At 38.3% G+C, this 25,237-nt stretch overlaps 1 long non-coding RNA gene across 1 annotated transcript; it reads left to right on the forward strand.

Moving 5' to 3' along the window:
* Window positions 1–7,068: 7,068 nt before the first annotated feature.
* LOC143998241 (uncharacterized) lies at window positions 7,069–24,022 on the forward strand. Its single transcript, XR_013277800.1, has 2 exons — window positions 7,069–7,309; window positions 22,866–24,022. It is a non-coding gene; the product is annotated as an uncharacterized LOC143998241 (long non-coding RNA).
* Window positions 24,023–25,237: the final 1,215 nt, after the last annotated feature.

Here is a 25,237-nt window from a genome sequence, read left to right on the forward strand (position 1 = left end):
GCAGAGGATGAGGCGGCAAGATTTGGACAGTGATTGGACATGGGGCTTAAAGGAGTGTTCAGAGTCCAGGACTACTCCTAGGACCTTGGCATGTGGGGTTGGGCTGATAGTTGTGCCATCAATTTTGACAGAGAGATCAGGGGAAGAGGCACGTGGGGGAGGAAAAATGATAAGTTCGGATTTGAATAGATTAAGTTTGAAGTTTGGAAGTGGTGTGCCATCCAGATTGATATAGCTGATAGTCAATTAGTGATATGTGAGGAGACTGAAGGAGTGAGTTGAGGGGTAGAGAAATAGATTTGAGTGTCATCAGCGTAGAGATGGTATTGGAAGCCGTGGAAGGGCCCCCAACAGAGAAAGGAAGAAGAGAAGAGGAAGTAGATGTTTGATGTTAGTTTTAGGAGAGTTGTTGGGGACGAAATCCAGACTGAAGGGGATCAAAAAGGCTATTATCAGCAAGGTGGATGCTCAGTCGGTTGTACACTAGACATTCAAGGAGTTTGGATAAAAAGGGGAGCAAGGAGATGGAGCATAGGTTGTTAAGATTGGATAGGTCCAGTGAGGGCTTTTTAAGTATGGGGCTGATAAGTGCATGTTTTAAAGAGCTTGGTAAGATGCTAGAAGAGAGGGAGATATTGAAGATGTGGGTTAGAGAGTGTAGATTAGAGCTAGAAGGTGAATGTAGCATTTGTGAGGAAACAGGATCCAGAAGGCAGATGGTAAGATGAACGTTAGCAAGTAATTTAGCAACCTCATCTATAGTGGTGGGGTTGAAAGAGGGAAGTAATGATTATACCTGTGGGCATGAGGTGTAAAGCGTGGCGGGTATTTGAACAGTAGAGATCCCCTCGCCTCCATAGACTCTGCAGCCCTCTCCTGTACATACTACCTACCGCTATACACTCCTCACCCCTATCGTGTACATACTACTTGCCTCCATAGACTCTGCACCCCTCTCCTGTACATACTACCTACTGCCATACAATCCACACTGCTCTCATGTACATACTACTCTCCTCCATAGACTCTGCATCCCTCTCCTGTACATACTACCTACCGTCATACACTCTGTACCCCTCTCATATATATACTACCCGCCCCCATAGACTCTGCACCCCTGTCATGCACATACTACCCGCCATCATATCCTCCACTTTCCTTTTCCACTCAGGTTTACAGCCATTGTAGAATACCATCATAATAACATCATGGGCAAAGTAATGCATTGGGGCCCCAACTAGGAAGATGGTGACCTGTGGCATACACAGTACACCACAGAAAACAGTGAGTGTGGCTAAATTATGCTTCATATTTGGCATGGCTTTTTAGTTTGATTAGAAATGTTAGTCAAATTAATTTTTTACAGTTTTTTTTATTCTTTTTTAAAAATTTTTTAAAATGTTTTATGTTTTTTGGTGAATTTTTTGGTTTCTTTGGTGAGATATCAGGGGTCTAAACAGACCCCTGATATCTCACTTTTGAGACAGAGAAAAGTAATGAGGAAACACATTCCCCAGTCCTTCTCTATACCCTCAGCTGTACTTCAGTTGAATGAACAGGAGACAGAGGCTCATGTTAATTCATAAACAAAAGCATAATAAACACAGTTTACTACGCTTCAGTTATGAATGAACACAATGACCGATCAGTACTGATCATTCACGGTGTTCATTTAGAAAAGGAAGGGATTTGTAAATTACATTTACCAGCCTCTTTTCCCGGCCTCCATCCTAAAGATCCCCCATAGCAGTCAGCGGGAGAGAAGAGGGGAGAAGCCAGCAGCGCTGTGGGGGAGGGACAAACAGTTATATTTTATCACTTTAATTATTTTTTCCATTATGGGCGTGAGTAGGGCCTCATGTCTAAATTTTGCCTAAGGCCTCAGCTGCCTCTGCACACATTAGGCAAATTAGGCGGCGCAAGGCCCCTGTGAGTGCGAGGCCTAAGGCGACCACCTAATTTGCCTAATTAGAGAGCCGCCTCTGTACAGACCCCGTCCATAGCAGCAGGAAGTTCTCCCCTAGAATGTGCACTGACATAAGCTAAGGAAGATCTTCTCTTGACTTTCCTTGCGAATGAGCTGCAGGGGGATTTACATAAGAATGAGCTGGTGAAGCTCATTTATATAAAAATTATACAAAAGTTCATTAGTAGGCAAATTCCATGGCAATTTGCCCATAAATGAGCTGTGGGCACAGTGTACAGAGGCACAGCCTTTACAAGCCACAGACTCTGTACACATGACAGCAGGGATACAGTGAAAATGTGGGATAGTCCTGCACAACTCAGGACTGTTGGGAGGTTTGCATAAGGTTATACTGTAAGAGGCTATTATTAATTATGATATTTATATGAATATTAAGCTGGTCATATACATTAGGATTTGCTTTATTCTGCCCGTGAGGCTAAACAGCATAAGTTGATGAATCTTGCCTGTCGGCTATTGTATTCATACAGCAGGCAGAAATGGTTGTCAGAATACTTAAACAGCCCCTGCATCTGATTGGATGTAGGTGTGGTCATCTGAGAATTTTCTATTTGGCTCCTTTGACAAAAGTTGATTATAAAAAAAAATCTATTTTTGTTGAGCCAGAAGGTGTTGAGAGGGCCATCCACAGATTCAATTTCAGACAATTCAGCAAGAATTGGCTGAGGTTTTCTCAGTGCATGGCCAGCCTTATGTTTTTTTCCTAGTTTTTATCAATCTGCGTAGTGTGGTTTAGGGAAAATAAATGAAAAATGAATGAGAACAATTTACACTGTATCATAGATGATTAGATGCAGCTAATTTTAGAGCAACAGCATGATGGATGTGTTATGAGTGAGCTACATGGTGACTGACTACACTGTTATATAAGTGTTTGTGTCTGTATGTAAAGAAGGGGGATCATTTAGTATTGTATATTATTTTAAGAGGTTTTTGTAAAGCATGTTCTCATTTAAATAGGAATACCTATTATTGACTGTTTTACTTTCATGTCTGTAAGTATGTCAGAATTATCATTTAGCCAAGTGAATTATACAGTATAGGGTCTAACGTATTGGCAGAGGTCATGGGTTGTCTACACAATTACAAAGAAATCACCAAGGACCTTTAGCTTGTGTTGTTGCCCCAGCACAGCCAATCTGTTACTGCCCCCAGCTGTTTTTAGACATCATGATGCCCTAGGCACATCTGAATAGTGATAATGCATGGTGCAAGCTCTTCCACTTATAAAACCGCTGATAGAATTTGCTGTAGGAGGTAGCAATGATGTCTGCTTTCTAAGAGACATGAGAGATACTTGCCTGCTGAATTATACAGAGCCTTCTAACATTTCTCGACATCCCCTTTACTGCCAAATTAAGTGTCTAGAATTGACCAGATAAGGAAAACAAAATATAGCAAATTGTGAATTTGAAGGCTTGGTGCTGCTCTATCTTGCTGATGCCCTAGGCACTAGCCTACAAGTGCATTATTGCAAAATACACTATAGACTACCACCTCCCATTTTTATTATATGTGCTTCTGTCCTAAAGCTGTTATTCTTCAACAACACTATATACAAGATTCCAGGTCTTATATCCAGCATATATATATAAATATGTATGTATGTATGTAATATGTATATATTATATATGATACTGGCCTTTAATTTATCAGTATTTTTAAACTGTTTAGTGAACACAAAGTACAAAAAATTGTTCAAAATTAACTTGTTTCTGTGAATTTGGCAACCTTGAGAGACATTTATTAATGGCTTGCTTTCTCTCTATGCCATCTCTACAGTGGGACTATTTTTCCTAAAATGTTTCTTTCTAAACAATATGGCCATTATTTAACAAGCTGGAAACAAGGTCAGGATCACATATGCCAAAAAAAAAAACAGCATTGTTGATTAGTATGTTTTTGTGTATCTCATATTATGTGTTTATCAGAATGATCATGAACTAAGCTCTATGTTTACTTAAAACTAGTACTAACTGTAGTGTTATTGTTTATGATAGCATTATAGTGAACATGTATATGTGGTAGGCTTGGGTTGTGTAAATAAATCTTAAGGAAAAAATTGAACAATTTCTTAAGAAGAAAATGGAATGGTGATTTATTTTTAAAGCTTATCTGAAGTAATTGCCTGAAAACCTAATTATGTGTCTTTGTATTGGTCCATCACTTTGATTACCAACATTAATGTGATGAGAGAGGGCAGGCCAGAGCTAGAAATCATTGAAGCTGGTCAGTATTTGATTTGCCCACTGCTGATGTGTTTTTGGCTTTACATCGCTTCCCGTGTCCAGCATAGGCGACAGCATAGGGAGCTTAAGAAACAACCACACTTAAGCCGCGCACACACGGGCGGACTGTCTGGCCAACTTAGTCCGTCAGACAATCCGACGGACAGTCCGTCATACTTTAGAATGAACGGACTTGACCACACACGGATACACAAACAGTCCGTTGAAAGCTTGCGCGATGACGTGTACAGCACGTACGACGGGACTAGAAATAGGAAGTCCAATACACAGCAATGCAACCTTTCGCCGTGTAAATCCTTTCTGAGCATGCGCCATACTTAGTCCGTCGAACTAGCCTACTGACGAGCGGATTGTCCGCTGAAACCAAAGTATGACGGACAGTATTACGGAAATTCCGAAATACTTAGTCCGCCAGACTGCACGCTGAAAAAGTCCGCTGAAGCCCACACACGAGCGGACTGTCCGCTGAAATGTGTTTCGACGGACTAAGTTGGCCAGACAGTCCGCCCATGTGTACGCGGCTTAACTCTTCATATAGACATTTAGGGTTCCTCCAGATTTAAACATTGTTGAAGCTTGATATATATATATATATACACACACAGTGTCTTGCAAAAGTATTCACCCCCCTTGCCATTTTTCGTGTTTTGTTGCCTCACAACCTGGAATTAACATGGATTGTTTGAGGAATTGCATAATGTAATTTACAGAACATGCCCACAACTTTGAAGGATTTTTTTTTTATTGTGAAGCAAACAACAAATAGGACAAAATAACAGAAAAAGTCAATGTGCATAACTATTCACCCCCCTATAGTCAATACTTTGTAGAGCCACCTTTTGCGGCTATCACAGCTCCAAGTCGCTTTGGATAAGTCTCTGTCAGCTTGCCACATCTTACCACTAGGATTTCCTCCTCCTTGCAAAACTGCTCCAGGTCCTTCAAGTTGGATGGTTTGCGCTTGTGAACAGCAGTCTTTAAGTCTGGCCACAGCTTTTCTATTGGATTGAGGTCTAGGCTTTGACTAGGCCATTCCAACACATGTACACGTTACCCCTTAAACCACTCAAGTGTTACTTTAGCAGCGTGTTTGGGGTCATTGTCCTGCTGGAAGGTGATCCTTCATCCTAGCCTCAAATCACACACAGAGTGGTACAGATTTTGCTCAAAAATATCCTTGTATTTAGCACCATCCATCTTTCCCTCAACTCTGATCAGTTTCCCAGTCCTGACTGCTGAAAAACATCCCCACAGCATGATGCTGCCATGTTTCACGGTGGGGATGGTGTTCTTCGGGCGATGTGATGTGTTGGGTTTGTGCCAGACATAGCATTTTCTTTGATGGCCAGCCAAAAAGTTAAATTTCTCATCAGACAAGTGCACCTTCCTCTATACATTTTTGCAGTGTCCCACATGCCTTTTTGCAAACTCAAAACGTGCCATTTTGTTTTTTGCTGAAAGTAATGGCTTTCTTCTGGCCACTCTGCCATAAATCCCAACTCTATGGAGCATACGGCTTATTGCCATTTTATGTACAGATACTCCAGTCTCTGCTGTGGAACTCTGCAACTCCTCCAGGGTTACGTTAGGACTCTGTGCTGCCTCTCTGATTAATGCCCTCCTTGCCCACTCTGTGTGTTTTGGTGTGCAGCCGTCTCTTGGCAGGTTTGCTGTTGTGCCATGTTCTTTACATTTGGTTAGGATAGATTTGATGGTGCTCCTAGGGATCCTCAAGATTTGGATATTTTTTTTATAACCTAACCCTGGCTTGTACTTCTTAGCAACATTGTGCCTTACTTGTTTGGAGAGTTCCTTGGTCTTCATGGCAGTGTTTGGTTAGTGGTACCTCTTGCTTAGGTGTTGCAGACTCTGGTGTCTTTCAAAAAGGTGTGTATATGTAATGACAGATCAGGTGAAACTTAGATTGCACACAGGTGGACATCATTTGACAAATTATGTGACTTCTGAAGGTAATTGGTTGCACCACAGCTTTTTATGGACTTGATAACAAAGATGTGAATACATACGCACATGCCAATTATCATTTGTTTATTTCTGAAAAATAGTTTTATGTATATATTTTTCTAATTTTACTTCACCAACTTAGATTACTGTGTTCGGATCCATCACATATAATTCAGATTAAAAAAACTAAAGACTGTAATGTGAATACTTTTGCAAGGCACTGTGTATATATATATACACATATATATATATATATATATATATATATATATATATATATATATATATATAGATACATACATACATTTATTTTTGAAGCAACAGGCTAGCAGAAAGCATCAACTGATAAAACATGGGATATTGCAATATACTAAGTAATAATGCAACAGTTAAATGGTTGATTAGCTTCATTTTTTTTAAATCGTATTTAGACAACTCTAGCTTTCTGTTTTCTATACTATTTTGCTATTGTGGCTACTGATTACAGAACGTGTAGTTATAGTTACCAGAGGTTCATAAATAATAGTAAGCATTAGTTTGTGATAAAACCATGCACAAAATTTCCTGTATAATTTGTTCAGCAAATAATGGTTTTGAAGAAGAAACCCAACAGTCATTATTTTAATTCCGTCCCGTGCAGTGAAGACAGGCTTGTGTCAGATCTTTTGTTATATCCGTTGAAAGATCTGACAGTATATGGTGAGCCTAACAGAAGTGAGTCCCAACTGACAAGTGCAGAGTATTCCCCCATTGTTGTATTTGTGAAGGTGTTCAGGGGATTTAATGGAATCATTGGAATAACATTATTGTGCCATTATGAAGTGTGGCAGCCAGAACAGAGCAGATGGAGAAGCACAACATGGGGGAAAGGAGTGGTTTACAACGAGATGCGGTGTGAGTGCATCCCAAGTTGCTGAGTTAGATACTAGGGAACCTAGGAAAGAAAAAAATTAAAACACTAATCAGATCAGGGAAGAGAATTGTAGAAGTTAAGAACTAAGCAGTTATCAGTGAAATGCTCCTCATATAGGTTGAGCACAATGCTTTCTACAAGCGAGACCCAGTTTGAGCCAAGATTTAAGGAGGATGGAGAAGACCCAGAGCTTTTGTAAGTGCCTACACTGGACCTCTCTGCCCTGTCACTCCTTGTAACAATGTTATTCTAGCATTATATGATGAGTTTTGTCTGATGTTTAATGTTAAATAGAGGTCACATTTGTTACTGTGACTGCTGCTATTACTGTGACTTGAGATACTGTTATTCTCTTGTCTTATATTTGTATTATAATTGCAGAGAATATAGGTGGTCTGTGGTTTACCTAATTATCAACAAAAGACTTTTCCATTTCCAAATTTTACACCATGCAAATGTATACAGCTCACAGTTCCTAAACTACCTCCTGTGGCTGAATGTGAATGTTGTGCTTTTTCCTATTTTTCTAAAGTCTGTGCAATTATATGAAAATGACTCTTTACATGTTTCTTTTTTTTTCCGCAAAGCTTTTTTGCAAATCTCGACAAGTTTGAAAAACTGTAAAACAGTAAAAATGACACACTTTTTCATAATTTGATAAAACAATGGGTACAAAGTGATACAGCACATTTATCACATGAAATTTGACATTATGATAAATTTGTCCCATTTTTACAACATTTTTAGCAATCTCTGGCACATTAACAGATGCAACAGCTGCAATTTTATTGATAAATGTTCCCAACTGTGTAGATCTTGAAGGAGAAATAATATAATTTACATGAATTGTGGTGCTGGCCTAAATAATATCATAAATAAACAGTGCACTAAGCCTAAATAATTTTGATGGATGAGACCCCCCTCCCCACGTTCTTCAAAATGTTAACATAAAAAATAAATGGATGTGGCAAATTTAAATCACTGTGACTAAAATATACAAAATGAATAACCAAACCCAAAAAGTTCCCTTTAGTCTTAGCCATCGGACCCATAACTTATGTACCCTGAGTAGATTGATATATAGTGCTCCATACAACCTTTGTAATAAGAAATGCTAGATTATAATGCCTACACACAAATTTTTTAATCTAAAGTGGCTTTTATTTTTGGGTTTTTAGAGGTTTCTTCATTGGGCGTTTCATACTTGTACATTTCATACTTGGGTTTCATACTTGTAAATTTAGGGGGGTTTCTTCTGATCTGAAGCACTCTTCTTCAAGCCAGATATATTGCTGTTGTCCTCTGCCTAGTCTTTCTTATATCTGGCATGCAAAAAACAAATAGAACACTTTTGGGTGGGATTCAGTTTGAAATGACAATTTACTGGAATGTTGTTTCATTTTTATGCCTCAAATAGTTATCAGAAATCAACATGGATAGTGGTTTTCTCGTTGTCAAAAGAGTGTTTGGACATGCAGACTGATTAGATAAAGTCAAATGTTTCTGCCATGTTTGTGAGTGATTAGTGATTGTATTGAAAAATAAAAAACCCACAGTCACGTTGAATAATTATATGCCGTGTTGATAGTTGTGACTTAAAGGACATGTAAATGCTAACAATTAACTTCCCTTATTTGGTAATTTTTTTGGCATTTGTTACCCCAGCATTTCATATTCCTGATATGTGCCTGTTGTACCATGTACTTGTATGAGAAAGCATCCTGTTCTCTTTGTTTTGCTTCCTTTAAATTAAATCCTTGGTGTTCCTGCCAGTCCCTGTGATTTTCTAATAAAAACTGACCACACCAAGCAGGAGAGCACATTGTGGTCAGTTCTCTAGCTATGCTGGGAAAACAGTGTACTCTCCTACAATGATCCGAATGGTCCTGACACTCCCCCGCTGCACAGCCATTCACCGGGAAGCTCAGTGTACTGTTGCTTTTCCTCCCCCAGCTCTTTTGCAGCTGAGAACAGATGGAAAGTGATCACTCATAAAAAAGGGAAAAAATATATTTATAATTTTTTATATCTATACAAAAATGTTTTGCCTTTGATTTCTATTTTAAACTGAATGTATTGTTTTACAAGGTTATCATTTACAATCACTTTAAAAACAAAAAGTTGATCTTGCCAGAAATCATGTCAGCTCACAACTTCTTTTGCTCTTTGCCAGTGCTGCAGTCTTATCAGTTACATTATTCCCTGTTATCTCTGAGGGCTGCAGACCCACTCCCCTCTATGTTATTTTCAAAGAGGAGATGGGGAGGTGTTCTGTTGTCCTCTGTGAGGTGACCAGTGAGATAGTACAGTGAGTGACCATTGTCATCCTAGGACATAAATTGTTTTACTGGCAGAATCACCAAGCGAAATTAAAGGTAAAAAGCTTGAGAAACTAATTCAGCCACCAAATCTAAGGAATGGCGAGTTGCACTTTATAAAAATGTTGTTCTTGGGTAAGATATTCTTAATACAGTTTCTCTGCCACTTTTCAGTTGTTTTTGGAGATTATATAAAGTGGTGTCTGCCCTGAAATTCTATGACATTGCCCCACTTTTACGTTTCATTTCCCAGGACATGTTAATATTTTTGAAAAAGACAGGTAATCATTGATATAGTAGTCTGACCATGTAGCTGCAGAAAAAATAGCCTGAATTTCCTGTTTTCGTAGAAATGTCCAGACAGGCAGAAAGATATTCTGCTATTCCAGGCCATTAAAGTTAATGGGAAAAAAAACATTAAACAGTATGGGTAAAAATTAAAATGATATACCTTTTACGATATGAATTATAATTGCGAATAACTATCTGTATTTGGTCTTAATAGATGGCTTTCAATTCATTTTGTATGTTTATTTATTGATGTCTTTTAATTGCTTTTGCATATGCATTTGTTTGCTGCTGCTGTGTTTGTAAATTAACAGTTTTAGTGTTGGTAATAGTTTCACCTTATTGGCCTTAAGAGTTCCTGGTTATTTGCAAGCAGCCATTTTGAACATGTTAACTGTTCTGTTTTCTGGAGAACAACTAATCAGTTGGTATCTCTGAGCTGAATCAAATGTTTATTAGTTTGATTAAAATAATTTCCCATGTCACAGTATATCTGTGATAAACCTTGTTTATGATGATGTATCATAATCAATAATCCCTAATATTCTTTTGAGGCCTCGGAGAGCTCCATTCTGACACACCGGCCACTGTGTTTGAGGTTCCAGGTGTTCTACGTGCTTCCTATGCTGTCTGAAGCTTTTTTTATGGAGCCCATCACTCTTCTGCTATAGCCTAGTATGTATTTTCTGCAAGAGAGAAAATGGTGTCGTGTATTTAGGACCCTTCTCGGTAAATGTACACTAAAATAATTGGTAATTTATTACAAACTTTGCAATTTTGTATTTTATCTTTCTGCCTCATTTGTGTAGAAGGTAGTTAGATTTCTTAAAATAAAACATACTATTTTACATAAATTAAATTACCCCTCTATAACTCTCTTTAATGTTGCCAATACTACACACCATATTTAAAGGACATGTATAGTGTTGTTTTACTTGATTTTTATGGTGTTAGGAAAAAAATGCTTTTTTTCTATTTAAGTAAATATGAAATATTGCTTAGTCATATTTATTTTTTTGCCTTTGAGTCTATAGGCATAGTTACATTTTGAAGACTTTGCATTTTATTATTAGTGAGTATTTGTTTAATGATTACCTAAAAAAATATATAATTTACCCCAATTTGAGGTAGTTTGCCTTTAGGCTTTCTTTTATAAACTGTGTTTTAAGTCTCAATAGCTGCTTTATCATATACCATAGAATTAGTTCCCCTTTATATATTTATGGAGTAAAAAAAAAATCCACCTTAAGGTCTGTCTCCTGTGAATTTAATATTATGTATATGTAGTGTAGAACAAGTACAGTGTCAACAAATTCTCTTGTCTCTTATAGAACAGGATGAGTTGTGGATTTAAAGGACAATTTCAGGTATCAATATAATAATGCAATTCAGGGAATTCTGTCAATGGGCTGAAGTCATAAAGTCCACTCAATATACCAGAGTCTGGGTTTAATAAATTCCAGTGCAGATTTAGAGGGTTTTTCGATGCTGAGTAGGGCTGCAACATCATATCACATCATGCACTAATGTATATGGATGAGGCATCAGTAGACCCACAGAAAGGAAGGTGTATTTTCAAATGCTAACATTTAGGGCTATTCAAAACATGGGTTCACTAGCAATTTTATGAATTTAGCTAGCTGGGCTTCCAGCTGCACAAGACAAATGCCAAAGTGAAAATTTTGAACAATTTGGCAGGTAGGCTAGGAATCTGTCATGAAGAAAAGAGCTAGTGGACATACAGCATTTCACTAATTAGATAAACGAACATGCTTCTGCTGATTCTGTCATTGTCTGGATTAACAACGTAATACAAAATTCACACTGGACACATTTATGCCTGCAATGTCCAGAGATGTACAGTTTTCAATCTTGGGCCATGTAATACATGCAGTGAAGGTATTAAGACCAAGGTGCAGAAATCAGACAGAAGACTTCACTATGAACAAACATTCATATTTGAGATACCTTATAGTTCTCATGGCAAAGGTTTTTAGAATCCCAGTATATAAAATCCTTCCATCCAATAAGGGATTACTATCACTATCCACTTGAATTTGTCACTCCCGTATTGTCTGCTCTTAAGGGTTCAGTTTACATTGACCATCTTTATCTTACCCTGATAATTAAACTATATACTCAAAATTCATTGACTAGGTAGTAGCCTAGTCAAGATTTTCATTTTGCATTTCGATTTTTGCTCTCTCTTATTTCGTTGGCTTTCCCTTGACATTTTCAAATCACTTGTATCCTTTTTCTTTCCAGGAAAGCGATAATGATATTATTTTTATTCATATGCTTTCAAAAGATTTTGCTCTGTGTTTTGTATATTTATTGCCTATAAGCTATTAATTCACCCTGGTTCTTGTCTTTTCTCCATTTTGTTGTTAAGGACAACACCTTAGTTCTGCTGAAGATAATTATAAAAAGGAGATTATATTTATTGCTCCACTGTTGCAGACTACACTATTGTACTATGATGTGCACATGGCAGATTCACATTGATTGCAGAGGTATCATGTTTTGCTGGGATGACTTAAGATGTGATGATGCAAATATTCTTTACTTTTGACTTTAGAATGAAAGATTTCAAATGTTTTATTGAGTTTGTTGGGTCCTTACATACTTAAGGTGCTTTTAACAACTTTTTTTTGCGTCAGTTCTCCAGGTGTGAGTCGGCTTTCTAGACTATATATTTTAATAAAGGCAATCACATCTCATACAACTACGAGCTGCATCATTTCTCTGCAGCATTATAATTGCCACATCCAGTGTATAAAATACACTGTAAACATGTTTGCATACCTATGCCATTATGTTTAACAATATTTTATTTAATTTGCCTTAAATTATTCTATGAAACATTAGACATTATCCAAAGTTTTAAAATACAGCATAGCTCAAGGAACTAGATGTATGGTGAAAATGACAACAGTGTTGTGGCAAAGGCCCACTTTACTTTCCATTAATACTTTATGTTTTTGAAAGAAGACGTTTATGCAATGCAAGGAAGCCTGTTTCCATTATTTAAATTTTTTGTTTGCACATCCTGAATACCAGGCATACCCCACTTTTAAGTACACAATGGAGTTTAGTTACTAAAGCTGGAAAGTGCAAAATCTTACCAAAGCTTAATTGAACAAGCTGGGGTTAGAAGCTCATTGGTTTCTTTGCAGCAGTGAGCCTGATTTTGCACTTTCCAGCTTTAGTAAATAAACCCCATTGTGTACTTAAAAGTGGGGTATGCCTGTATAGGGTATCAAGCACCAGATAATTGATTGGTTATAAAAAATTTCAAAAATTATAGCCATTGTTGAGATTTTTCTTAAGTACGGTTGTTTAGCTCAGGGAATGAAAAGACAACAGTGTTTTAAAAGACAATGACATAATATAGAACTAAGAACCTAGACAGCAGCCTGCAGTTGATACATCATTGATCTGGGATCTCAGGATATCTGTAAGCATTTCCATGATTTGAGCGGTTAGCAATGATTACAGTTATACTCATCTGTGAATCAACACCTTTTTATTAAGCTATTAATTGTGTCATGGTTGCAACATGGGTTTTCTAATTATTGAAGCTACAGTACATTGTGTTGGAACCTAAAGGAACTGAAGGATCTGCGTTAATACAATTAAACCTACCATGAATTTTTTTTTTTTTATCATAAAGCATTTTTCATAAAAAGAAATGTTCATTTGTATAAATAATTTTCCTTTATTTAGAATGCATGAAATGCTATTATTTCCTCTCTCCCTTTTTTTTAAACATACATTGTGGCACAAACGTATACATATTTCAAAATGGCTCCTCATTTGCGATTCACGAGCAGGTTAGGGGCGTACTCCCTCACAGTATGTATTATTGTAGCTGAGGATTATGGGACTGCAGATACACACTGCGGCAAAAATCTAAAATTCATCGGGAAAATTTGTTCTATTCTGCTATCACTAAGGGGAAGAATCTTCAAAACAATGGAATCATGCTAAATGATTAGTGTTGTTAAAACATAAAGCAATAAAAACGTTTTTTTTTCCCCTCCTCAAATTGCATTTCATTAATAAAAACTGTTAAAGGAGATTTCTCTTTAAAGGCTTCGATGCTCTGCGGTGCCATGAAATCGCAAATTTTTGATCTTGTTTGCTGGCAACATGGTGAGCTATTGCACTGACTGCAGGCAGCTTACATGGTTTTTCCCAGCTCAAAATGTTCATAATCAGTTCATCACATCTGCTTGCCAAAAGTATAAAGTAGTATTGGTTAGAATTCATTAATGCCCCATCCACGCCTAACAGTCTATTGCTACAATAATGCCGTTGTTTTGTTTTTTTTTACAATATGTATACATACAATTCCAGTATACACCTCAACTAATAATAAATATACTATTACATCCATGGAAAATTTATAGTGGAAAAAAAGGGAGTTCGATGTGTGCTTATAATCACATCATGAGAGATCCACGGTTCCTATTTAGAAAAATTTCGCACAGAGAAACTTCTTAAGAGAGTCCCCGCTGTGCAGAGTGAAAGGCATGAACCAACCAAAGACAGAATTCATCTGTGTTTATATTTTACAGACAATGAGGAAATCTAGTCTTTGTATGCCCTTTTTCCCTCCACCTTATTATTTTGCAAAAAAAAAAAAATCTGCAAGATGTTCCCCATCTCGCTCCCTCCCCCCGCCATCACGAATGCTCACACCCCCACAAGACTGCGCTGTTCCATCATCTTTTTTTATACTTCACAATACTGCAAGCGCCATCTTTGCCTGATGTGTTACTTGGTGATATCAGTCAATTTATTTTTTCTGCTTGTTTAATTATTATTATTATTATTAAGATGGCATCTTTTTTGCTGGAAACACTGAGCCTTGCCAAAAGCTGATTAAGGGTTAAGAAAAGCAATGTATACATTTATAAGACAGAATTCATATATAAAATGGGGAAGAAATCACTAATTAGAAACACATAACTAATTACTTAAATTAGCTGTGCAAACGATCAATAATGAACAAGGCTTCCTGACAGAATTACCTTGATGATTGCTTTTCACATGCAGTCTTTCTGTATATTTCTGATACCTGGCATTTGCTAATCCACTGCACTGCAGTATTCCTGCTACCTGACAGGACTGCACTACACTGTGAATGGGTATCACAAGCAGCCAGTGGATTACTAAAGCCATTAAATTATGATTAGTTCATTTTTTTAAGCAGACAAACAAAACAAAAGGATATGAAAATTGCAGCCATAAGCAGCATCCAACCAAACCATGTAAGGCCCACTGAAAACTAACCGAAGCTAGTGTTATAAAATACATAATTTGTGCATTTTGTATTCTAGAACTGACAATAATATTTTAAACATAATTAAATGCTTTTAGTGAGGGGAAATTCCATTCAGTTTTTTTCCCTTATGAAAGTCATACAGGTCCTTAAAGGTTTGGACCAAAAGGGGTTGATTGACCTAAAGAATATGTTACCACAACATTTCATATTGCTGATATGTACATATGGTACCATGTACTTGTGTTAAAAAGTCTGCCGGCCCCCTGCTTTCCTATTTTAAACTGATCATGCTGGGCATGAGAACACATCTATCTCAGCATGGTCAGTTTTCTTTCTGTGCTTGGAGAACAGCCTGCTTGTCCTCCAGTGATCAGACTTGTGCCCCCCCCTCACACAGCCATTCATTGGGTAAATCAGTTTACTACTGTTTCTCCACCCCCAGCTCTCTAAAAAAAGATATTTATAAATATGTATATATATATATATATATATATATATATATATATATATATGTATATATATATATGTATATATATATATATATATATATGTATATATATATATATATATATATATATATATATATATATATATATATATATATATATATATATACACACACACACACACACACACACACACACATGCACACACACACTATATTACCAAAAGTATTGGGACACCGGACTTTATAGGCACATGAAATTTAATGGCGTCCCAGTCTTAGTCTGTAGGGTTCAATATTGCGTTACCCCACCCTTTGCAGCTATAACAGCTTCAACTCTTCTGGGAAGATTGTCCACAAGGTTTAGGAGAGTGTCTACAGGAATGTATGTTTGTGTGGTCAGGTACTGATGTGGCTTGCAGTCTCTGCGCTAATTCATCCCAAAGGTGTTCTATCGGGTTGATGTCAGGACTCCGTGCAGGCCAGTCAAGTTCCTCCACCTCAAACTCACTCTTTGGAAATATTCTGTTCCAGTTCTGTTCTTCTGTTTATCAATCAGTGATGTCTCTTTTAAAAGTGTGCTCTGCTCAAAATGGCAAAAGTTTATATGCATATATTCTCTTCTGTGTTTCTTATCCTAAACCTTGCATCACCACCGCACTTGTACACTCACCAGATGACCATGACCCCTCTGGAAAGAGTATGGTCAAAATGTGGGGTTAATAACCTTAGGCAGCAGATTTTCCATTTTAGAGTAATTATCGCAAGAAAACTGAAGGGAGAAAACTCTAATGCCCTGTACACACAATCAGACATTCCAACAACAAAATCCGACTGATTTTTTCCAACGGATTTTAGCCCAAACTTGTCTTGCATACACGTGGTCACACAAAGTTGTAGGAAAATCCAATCGTTCAGAACGAAGTGACGTACAACACATACAATGGAACTATAAATGGGCCAGTAGCCAATAGATTTAGTCTCATGATTTATTCTCAGCGTGCATGGCACTTTGTGCGTCGGATTTGTCCACAATCAGATTTTGTTGTTGGAAAATTTCAGATCCAGCTCTCAAACTTTGTGTGTCGGAAGTTCCGAAGGTCAAATGGAGCCCACAAATGATCGTAATTTCCAACAACACAATCCGACCGTGTGTACGGTGAATTATGCCCCGTACACACGGTCTGATTTTTTGACGGAAAATGTTTGATGAGAGCTTGTGTGTAGGCTCCATTGGACCCTCCATCGGGATTTCCGTCACACAAAATTTGAGATCCGGATCTCAAATTTTCTGACAACAAAATCCGTTGTCATTAATTCCGATCGTGTGTACACAATTCCGACGCTCCACGCATGGTCGGAATCAAGCAGAAGAGCCACACTAGCTATTGAACTTTTTTTCTCGGCTCGTCATACATGTTGTACGTCACCGTGTTCTTGACATTTTGAATTTCTGACAAGATTTGTATGACCATGTGTATGCAAGACAAGTTTGAGCCAATATCCATCGGAAAAAACCCATGAATTTTGTTGTCGGAATGTTCAATCAATAGACATGTGCACACTGAAATATTTTGTTTCAGAATTTTGCTTTTGTCCAAAAAATACATTTATTTAGTTACTCCCGAAATTCGTTTTTATATCTTTTGTTTTTCGTTAAAAATCAAATTTGTCCGAAAATCCAAATTAATTAAGGTCGAATCTGTCATTGAAGGCTAATGGTGTCTGTCGAATGTTCATAGAAGATTCGATGGAGCAGCTAAACTGTATGACTTCGTATAGTTTAGCCGCTCCGTCAAATCTTCTTAGAACTTTCGACAGACACCATAAGCCAAAGATTCAACGTTTGTATGTTTTTCGCTGCTTTGTTGATTCTTTGTCGTTCATGTTGAATGTATATACGGTAGTTCAAACAAAAAATGTACTGGTGGAAGTGATCACTGATCAGACAGGTAACAAAATAGGGTATACAGAATCAATTAGAATCTCAATCTATAATATACAGTGGTGTGAAAAAGTGTTTGCCCCCTTCCTCATTTCCTGTTCCTTTGCATGTTTGTCACACTTAAGTGTTTCGGAACATCAAACCAATTTAAACAATAGTCAAGGACAACACAAGTAAACACAAAATCCAATTTGTAAATGAAGGTGTTTATTATTAAAGGTGAAAAAAAATCAAAACCATCATGGCCCTGTGTGAAAAAGTGATTGCCCCCTAAACCTAATAACTGGTTGGGCCACCCTTACCAGCAACAACTGCAACCAAGCGTTTGCGATAACGTGCAATGAGGCTTTTACAGCGTCCTGGAGGAATTTTGGCCCACTCATCTTTGCAGAATTCTCCTAATTCAGTTACATTAGAGGGTTTTCGAGCATGAACGGCCTTTTTAAGGTCATACCACAACATCTCAATAGAATTCAGGTCAGGACTTTGGCTAGGCCACTCCAAAGTCTTCATTTTGTTTTTCTTCAGCCATTCGGTGGTGGACTTGCTGGTGTGTTTAGGATCATTGTCCTGCTGCAGAACCCAAGTTCGTTTCAGCTTGAGTACACGAACAGATGGTCGGACATTCTCCTTCAGGATCTCTTGGTAGACAGCAGAATTCATAGTTCCTTTTATCACGGCAAGTCTTCCAGGTCCTGAAGCAGCAAAACAGCCCCAGACCATCACACTACCACCACCATATTTTACTGTTGGTATAATGTTCTTTTTATGAAATGCAGTGTTCCTTCTACGCCAGATATACTTGGACACACACCTTCCAAAGAGTTCCACTTTTGTCTCATCGGTCCACAGAATGTTGTCCCAAAAGTCTTGGGGATCATCAAGATGTGTTGTGGAGAAATTGAGACGAGCTTTGATGCTCTTTTTGCTCAGCAGTGGTTTTCTCCTTGGAACTCTGCCATGCAGGCCATTTTTGCCCAGTCTTTTCCAAAAGGTGGAGGCATGAACGCTGACCTTAACTGAGGCAAGTGAGGCTTGCAGTTCCTTGGACGCTGTTGTGGGGTCTTTTGTGACCTCTTGGATGAGTCGTCGCTGCGCTCTTGGGGTAATTTTGGGCGGCCGGCCACTCCTGGGAAGGTTCCCCACTGTTCCATGTCTTCGCCATTTGTGGATAATGGCTCTCACTGTGGTTCGCTGGATTCCCAAAGCTTTGGAAATGGCTTTATAACCCTTTCCAGACTGATAGATCTCAATTACTTTCTTTCTCAATTGTTCCTGAATTTCTTTGGGTCTCGGCATGATGTGTAGCTTTTAAGGATCTTCTGGTGGACCTTACTGTGTCAAGCAGCTCCTATTTAAGTGATGCAGGTGTGGCAATAATCAGGCCTGGGTGTGGCTAGAGAAATTGAACTCAGGTGTGGACAACCACAGTTATAGTATGTTTTAACAAGGGGGGGGCAATCACTTTTTCACACAGGGCCATGATGGTTTGGATTTTTTTTCACCTTTAATAATAAACACCTTCATTTACAAATTGCATTTTGTGTTTACTTGTGTTGTCCTTGACTATTGTTTAAATTGGTTTGATTTTCCGAAACACTTAAGTGAGACAAACATGCAAAGGAACAGGAAATGAGGAAGGGGGCAAACACTTTTTCACACCACTGTAGAATCTATAATAATAAATCCCCCCCCCACCACAATACGGGCAGCCTCTGAGGCGATCACAACACTAGCAACACTAGTATCACTATCAGGTTCACAACACTAACACAATAGCAGCAAATTATTATGAAAAAGTTAAGTTGAACTGTAGCTTGCTTCACTATTGTTCTGCTGCTGTGCTTATACTTAATTGCTAAATAATTTAGGTTCTCTGACAAACGGACCAGCTAAGATTGACTGTCTTCTGAAATGATTCAGTGTGTGTGTGTCTCTCTCTGCTAGCAATCATAAGTGAAAGTAAGTTGGCTGTACGTGTGTGTACTTAGTTCTAGCTATTTTACTGCTCCACCTCTTTGGTTACAATCAGCCAATAACATTCATCATCATCATCATCATTATTTTTTTTTACTTCCCCCACCCAGTTCCAGCAGCGATCTTTTCTCTCTATGCCAAATCTTTTCTCTCTATGTCAAATCTTTTCTCTCTATGTAGAATAATCCTGGACTAATAGAGTTAAGGTTTGGCACATTCGACCACAGGTTAGATAGACACAGATTGTTATTGTCAGCGTCATGTCGAATCTCTTTTCTATATCGACCTGTTGTCACAATGAAAACTAGAATAAAGCATTTGTTTATGTCAAATCTTTAGTTTTTCGGATTCTGCACTTTCTAACGAAAATACCTGATATTCAGACGAAAATGCATTTGGACGAAAACAAATGCACATGTCTACCGATCAATGTCTGATCGTGTGTACGGGGCATAATAGTGTAAAACCTCTTTATTTAAATATAATCTAAAAAAAAAATCAATATATATGCTTACATTATAAAGTGCATTCCCCTGGGTTGAATCACTTTTGTATAACCAGTCAGCCCCACTACTGCTCAGTGCGAGCACAGACTATCTTCAATATCTCACCACTCCCAAGTGTTAGGCTCTTGTTCAGCACAGATAGCTTACTGTATCCCTCCGCCTGGCCAGAATCTTTAATGTCCATAATCATGAATGACTGTGTGCTTTATTATTTGGCTGGATTGCTTTGGTAAGGCATGCAACAGGAGTACCCCGTGTGCAGGGCAGGACTTACCATTGGGCTTGACTGGGCTCAAGCCCATGGGACCCGCCCAATAGGGGGCCCCGCAGAGATACATAGCCATGTGTACTCGGCTCCGCTCCGCTCACAGTCCCGCCCTATGATGGACATAACACAGGGACTGGGCGTGACTGTGAGCTGAGCCGAGCTCGAGACTGCAAGAGGACCCAAGAGCCGTCAAGAGAACCCAAGAGCCGGCGAGAGCCCCCGAGAGAACCCGAGAGCCCCCAAGAGCCGCCAAGATACACAGGACTCTGTATCTCGGCGGCGCCATTTTTAAACTTCAAGACTGCAAAGACAAGGCTGCAAATGACACTGGGGCAAGGCTGCAAATGACAAGGCTACACTGACAAGGCTGCAAATGACACTGACAAGGCTGCATAGACACTGGACAAGGCTGTAGATGGACACTGATAAGGCTGCATTGATGGGCATTTAAATGTAAGTTTTTTTCGCTTAAACTCCCCTCCTAAAAGTTTTTTCCTTAAAATTCCCTCCTAAACTTGTGGCGCGTGTTATACGCCAGCGCGTGTTGTATTCTGATAAATACGGTAATGTATAGAGGGTAGGGCCCGAAAGTGACTCAAGCCCAGGGGCCCCCACCACCCTAAGTCCTGCCCTGCCCGTGTGTAAGAGTCACTTATACAGACCTCAACAATGGCACCACACCGTTGGTAAGAGAGACCAGGAGGTTAGTTTATAGGGTGATTAGCAATTAAAAAAACACAACACACCCTTTGGGGCCCTGATATTCCCTCTTTCTTAGGAGTGCCTGGACTCAAAGACAGCTCTAAAATAAATTTCTATCTCTTAAGAGGAAACAGTATCAGCAGATTGTGTAGCTTAAAAAGTCAATGACAGGGTATTGTGCCAGAACACGTTTTGTGGCCAGAACACTTCTATGCCAACACTGGAATGGGAAGACATGAAGCACAGCAGATACAATAGTGTTTTAAGGTATTTGCAAGAAAATTTCAATAACAAAATGATAACATGCTGAGATACAGAACTATGAGTTAGGCTTTAGGTCTCCACATAAATGGAATTTTACACTGAAATTGCCAGTGCTATCCATGTCAAACTCCTTTGTTAACCACTGATAAATACAATATTTATACAGTACTAAATGGAATTAGTAATTCTGTTTAATGAAATACAAAAGATGGTGCACTAGCCTAGTAAATTATCCAAAGCACCATTTATTAAAAGAAAAGAATACTTATGTAGTTTATTTTCCAATGTCATTTGATTGTAACCTCTCCTGCTACATGTGAGGAGCTTTTAATGCTTCTTTGTTGGTGAGTATAATCCTTAATGCTGCAAACACACGTGGGATTTTCCGACAAGAAATGTTGAATGTGAGCTTGTTGTTGGAAAGTCCGACTGTGTGTATGCTCCATCGGACATTTCTAAATAGAACCGTTGTTGAAGGTGATGGACTTTATAGGCATAAACACAAGTTTCTTAACAAAATTTATTTTTAATAAATAGTGCAAAGCATACATAAAATTGCATGAAACACTAATTGCCTCAGAGTATAACGATTACACTGTAAATGTGGTCTATTTAAATCACAATTAGGAAAAAAGACTCATACATTGGAAACCAATAATATAAACAGTGTATCATAGATGACTCAGCTCGGAATTGCTCTACATGTTACGCATTATACAAACGCTTCATCAGGAGCTTTTGGCGTTTTTCTAAAACAAACAAACAAAAAATTAAAACAATCAAAAACCATAAAAAATTACATATAATATATCACAAAAAACAATAATCACTTTAAACATGTGCTCCCCTTTTATCCCAGGACCAGAATTTTTCCAAAATGTATGATTTTTGATTGCTTTAATTTTTTGTTCGTTTGTTTTAAAAAAACGCCAAAAGCTCATGATGAAGCGTTTGTATAACACGTAACATGTAGAGCAATTTCGAGCTGAGTCATCTATGATACACTGTTTATATTATTGGTTTCCTTTTATTTTTGCCTATGCTGTATATGTGTCATAGCAAAATGGAAATGTATGAGTTTTTTTTCCTAATTGTGATTTAAATAGACCACATTAACAGTGTAATTGTTGTGCTCTGAGGCAATTAGTGTTTCATGCAATTTTATGTATGCTTTGCACTATTTATTATAAATACATTTTGTTATAAATTATTTTAAAGAAACTTGTGTTTTTGCCTATAAAGTCTATCACCTTCAACAACAGTTCTATTTAGTGATTTCAAATATCGGGATGTGGCATGTTGTACTATGTTTTGTATCCACAGTACCACCCTGTGTTTCATATGCCATCAATTTAAATCCATCAGACATTTGCTGTCGGACTTTCCGCCCACAAATATTTGATAACAGGTTCTCAAATTTTCCGCCAACAAAACTTTGTTGTCGCAAAGTCCGATCGTATGTACACAAGTCTACGCACAAAAGTTCACGCATGCTCTGAATCAAGTATGAGCTGGAAGTTGCTCGGTCTTGTAAAACTAGTGTTCGTAGTGAAAATAGCAGATTAGTCAATCGAAATCTCTCAATGCACCGCATTCCCTTCTTCTTTATAATGCTATAATAATGAATTTGCTTTGCTGCTGATATTCACAGAGTTCTGACAAACTGATTTTTTATTATTTCTTGTGATCTCCTGAATAATCTTATTTTATTTTATTTTTTCTAGTGATCTCCATTTTTTTTTTTCTAGTGATCTCCATAATATTTTTTGTCGTTTTGTGTGTCAAGTTACCACAACACCAAGCATGAGGCTGAAATGCGTGAATCGTCTCTCACCAAACTTCCACTAACACAAGATAAACACGAGATTAGCAGAAGGAGCCCAAAGGATGGCGAACTGGCTATTGAACTTCCTTTATATTGGCTCGTCATACGTGCTGTATGTAACCACGTTCTCACGTTCGGAATTGTTGGCCTACATTTGTGTGACCGTGTGTATGCAAGACAAGTTTGAGCCAACAACCTTCAACAAAAATCCACGGTTTTGTTGGCGGAAAGTCCGATCGTGTGTATGGGGCATTATACTTTTCTTTAATAAATGGTGCTTTGGATAAGGGCACAAGGCTGCTGGGTCCTATTTTGTGTTTAATTATATACTGTTAATGGATCACCCCAGTCTGAGAAGGGCTGCAATACATAATACTTACTGGAGGATTGGTGACATTTCCATGGGTCAGAAATTCCAGAAGTAGAGCCTATCTACCTCCATTCTTTGCCTCACACTTAAGCACAGAAGAGAGATTTTATTATTTTATATAAGTGATTCTGTTTACTTAAAGTGATTGTAAAGGCTTGTTTTTTTCCTATAAAAATAACAAACATGTTACACTTACCTGCTCTGTTGCAGTGGATTTGCACAGAGCAGCATGGATCCTCCTCTTCTTAGGTCCCTCATCTGTGCTCCTGGCCCCTTTCTCCTGTTCAGTTCCCGGCCCCACCCCCTCTCCCCTGATTGGCTAACTGACTTTGATTTTCATCTGCAGGAGCCAATGGCACCACTGCTGTGTCTCAGCCAATCAGGAGGAGAGTAACGGATGGCTAAGACACTTGTGGACATCGCTGGAGAAAGATGGGGCTCAGGTAAGTATTAGGGGTTCTTGGGAGGCTGCTACACACAGAAGATTTCTTATCTTAATGCATAGAATACATTAAGATAAAAACCTTCTGCCTTTACAACTGCTTTAACATTTCTTTTGGTTACTATTATTTCAGGCTGATGGTATTTCTATGTCTACACTGGGATATTCCCACAAAATGCAGATTCTGAAATTACTGTAGTTGGTTTGACTTTTCCTTTCCTGCAACAAATATGAGTTATTATGCAAAATAAATGGCTTTCTGTCTGCATCTTGGGACTGGGTAATATTCTTTGTAGTTGAGACTATGAATATCCAATTATTACTATATACCTCACTGACGTGCATCCAAAGTCCTTGACTGGGAATTGTACTTTAGGCTGTTGCAAGACTAGGCATTCTCACAACAGGTTCCCCTAGACAGCACCAGATAGAAAAATGCAACCACCTAGGATTCCAAGTGGTGCTTGGTGATTCATTTTTTTTTTTTTTTTGCACCAAGGTGTCAGCATTTTAAGATCTCAGTGTAGGGGCTGTAAAGATTCAGCACAGGATACTTTTGGTAATAATAATGTAAATACCCATTCACGTGTTAAAGCTAAATTCTAGGTAAACTAGTGCAGTTCTGTAAACATCAATACATCATTAAGGGTATTCTTTAAATACAAGAAGTGTAAGGTCAGCCATAGATGGTTTGAATCTTGGCTGGTTCAGCAGGAACCAGCTGAGATTTGAACCATGTGTGGGCAGGCTGAATGTACCAAGTTGATGCTGAACCGGCCGAGATTTGAACCGTATGTGGGCAGGCTGAATGTACCAAGTTGACTGATCGATCAACTTGAGTACAACCAGCCTGGTTGACCGATCGATTCACTTGAGATTATCACTAGCGGCTGCTATAGCTCCAGGGGGAGCAGAACATGGCTTGGCAGGAGGGATTTCCCTGTCAGCACTTTGTTGATGGGGGAATCATGTGGTTGCAGGAAAGAAACTTGCTTTTCTATGGCCAGTCTAAGCACCGGAATTTGACGCGGTATCAGCCAATCAGTCTCTGTTTTTCAAGACTTGAATGTGAAAAGAAGAAGCAGCAGAAGGGGCCATCAGTTCATATGCTGATAAGAAGTATGCTAATAGGAAGAGCTCATCACTGTGCTGCGAGAAGGAGGAGAAGGAGGAGAACTTTCACTGTCTCGTCACAGGCTGGGGAAGATCCAAGACAGTATAGGCTTAGAGGAAGCGGGTTGATGATGCTGGTCTAAGAGTGCTTTGTGATGGAAAAGAAGTATTGTGGGGAAAAGCTCTGCACTGAAAGTTAATATTGCAACAAAAGATGATTACTTGTGTTATACCTTTCAATGGACTGTTCTTGTTATTTTTGGTGTTCTGCTTAAAGAGTTAAATAGTTGTAAACCTTAATGTAAAGTATAATTGAACCATTGGTGCAAATACCTGTTTTACCTCTAGCTCCATGTAACAAGCTGCAAAA

This window comes from Lithobates pipiens, unplaced genomic scaffold (assembly GCF_037356315.1).
Source record: "Lithobates pipiens isolate NorthernLeopardFrog02 unplaced genomic scaffold, aLitPip1_a1.2 Scaffold_19, whole genome shotgun sequence".
Lineage (NCBI taxonomy): Eukaryota > Metazoa > Chordata > Amphibia > Anura > Ranidae > Lithobates > Lithobates pipiens.